The 2,325-nt window shown below is 45.0% G+C and overlaps 1 pseudogene; it reads left to right on the top strand.

The window, feature by feature from the left end:
* Nucleotides 1-1,151: 1,151 nt before the first annotated feature.
* On the top strand, nt 1,152-2,067 carry LOC125133932 (COP9 signalosome complex subunit 8-like; annotated as a pseudogene).
* Nucleotides 2,068-2,325: the final 258 nt, after the last annotated feature.

Raw genomic sequence — 2,325 nt, 5'->3', positions numbered from 1 at the left:
TGCAGCCAAAGGAAAAAAATAGAGTTGATAAAAAGGTGCTGGAGTTCCTGCCAGTGGCACAGTGGGTTAAGAATCCAATGGCAGCAGCTCCAGTCCCTGCGGAGGTTTGGGTTTGATCCCTGGCCTGCACAGCGGGTTAAAGGATCCATCGTTGCCACAGCTGTGGCTTGGATTCGACCCCTGGCCAGGGAACTTCCACATGCTGTGGGTGCACAAAAAATTTAAAAAAAGACAGACAGAAAGAAAGAGAGAGAGAGAGACAGACAGACAGACAGACAGAAAGGAAGGAAGGAAGGAAGAAAGAAAGAAAGGAGTTCCCATCGTGGCGCAGTGGTTAACGAATCCGACTAGGAACCATGAGGTTGCGTGTTCGGTCCCTGGCCTCGCTCATCGGGTTAAGGATCCGGCGTTGCCGTGAGCTGTGGTGTAGGTCACAGATTCGGCTTGGATCCCGTGTTGCTGTGGCTGTGGTATAGGCTGGTGGCTACAGCTCCGATTTGACCCCTAGCCTGGGAACCTCCATATGCCGAGGGAGCAGCCCAAGAAATGGCAAAAAAAACCAAAAAAAGAAAAAGAAAAAGAAAGAAAGAGGTGTCAAGAATAAGGTTTTTAACCTGGGCCACTAGAAAGATCAAGTTGCAATCAACTGAAATAGGGACATTAAGACAGAACAATTTCCCAGGGGAATATTAAGAGTTCAATTTTGGACAAGTTCAATTTGAGATATTTATTAGATATTCAAATGGAGATACTATGTGGGCTGTTGGATATGAGGATCTAATTTAGGAGGTATGTTCTGATGATATGTATTATGTATACATAATACTTATACATATGCATATATAATGCATAATCGTGTGTGTGTGTGTGTGTGTCTGTTGGGGAGTTGTTAGCATATAAATGGCATTTAAAGTCTGAAAGGTCAAGTTCCCATTGTGGTTCAGCGGTAACTAACTTGACTTGTATCCATGAGGATGCGTGTTTGATCCCTGGCCCCACTCAGTGGGTCAAGGATCTGGCGTTGCCGTGAGCTGTGGTGTAGATTGAAGACTCGGCTTGGACCTGGTGTTGCTGTGGTTGTGGTGTAGGCTGGCAGCTGCAGCTCAAATTTGATCCTAGCCCAGGAACTTCCATATGCCAAAGGTGCAGCCCTAAAAAGAAAAAAAAAAAAGTCTGAAACTGAATGACACATCAGCAAGGGAGTAAGTGTAGATACTGACGAAAGAGAACCAGGAAAGCCCTGAGGCGCTTCTCACTTAAGTTCTCAGAAGAAAGGAACTTGATGAACACCTGAGTAGGAACAAGCCAGTCAGTAAGGAGAAAAACCAACAGAGGAGTCGTGTCCTGGAAGCCAGGTAAAGAAAATACCTGAAAGGGGAGGAAGTGATGGGCTGAGAGATTAGGGTGAGGCCTGAGAATTGACCCTTGGAGCAAGGTGGAGTCACTGGTGATCTTGACAAGAGCAGTTTTGGTGGAGCAGAGGGAGCAAAAGCTTGATTGGACTAGGTTGAATTAAAAAAAAAACAAAACAGTATATGAAGTCTGACCTTTGGAAATATACTACAGTGGACTCGAGGGGAAAATGCCAGGGACTATGACGGTACAAAGTACTGAGAGTTTTAAAAACTTCCTGGATCAGGACCAGAATCAGAAACTCAAAAGCTTTAGGTTTCTGGAAGAATTGCTACATTCTCAAGATGTGGTCGGCTTCTAGCCTTGCCTCTGTTCCATAATGATCCGAATAATACTCAGTTGCTTTGGAAAAGAATACTATCCTATAAAATCTGCAGATTCTGAACTTGGAATTTGGCCAGTACTTGGAAGAATTTGGTTAGTAGGATAAAGAATCTAGCAGAGAGACTTTCCTGGAATTTATATAAGCACTGATGCTCACCAGGGGTCTGAGGCCATCCAGCCTAGAGATGCAACAAAGCAGAATTTACCCTGGTTTCTCAAGCGTATACTTCAATAATTACTGATGACTTTGCAGCTTTTGTTGGACTTCCTGTAAAAGTATTAGAACAACGATGACGAACTGACTCCATAACGAGAATGGTAATACCCTAAAATTAAGTGCCCAGAACTTTCCTTTTTTTTTTTTTTGGTCTTTTTGTCTTTTTAGGGCCGCCCCCACAGCACTTGGAGGTTCCCGGGCTAGGGCTCGAATCAGAGCCACAGCAATGTGAGATCTGAGCTTCGTCTGCGACCTACACCACAGCTCACCGCAACGCTGGATCCTGAACCCACTGAGCAAGGCCAGGGACCAAACCCACAACCTCATGGTTCCTAGTTGGATTTGTTAACCACTGCGCCACGAAGGGAACT

Source organism: Phacochoerus africanus, chromosome 8 (genome assembly GCF_016906955.1).
Source record: "Phacochoerus africanus isolate WHEZ1 chromosome 8, ROS_Pafr_v1, whole genome shotgun sequence".
In the NCBI taxonomy this organism is placed as follows: Eukaryota; Metazoa; Chordata; class Mammalia; order Artiodactyla; family Suidae; genus Phacochoerus; species Phacochoerus africanus.
The sequence above is the reverse complement of the archived record's forward strand: the minus strand, read 5'-3'. Positions and strand labels throughout refer to the sequence as shown.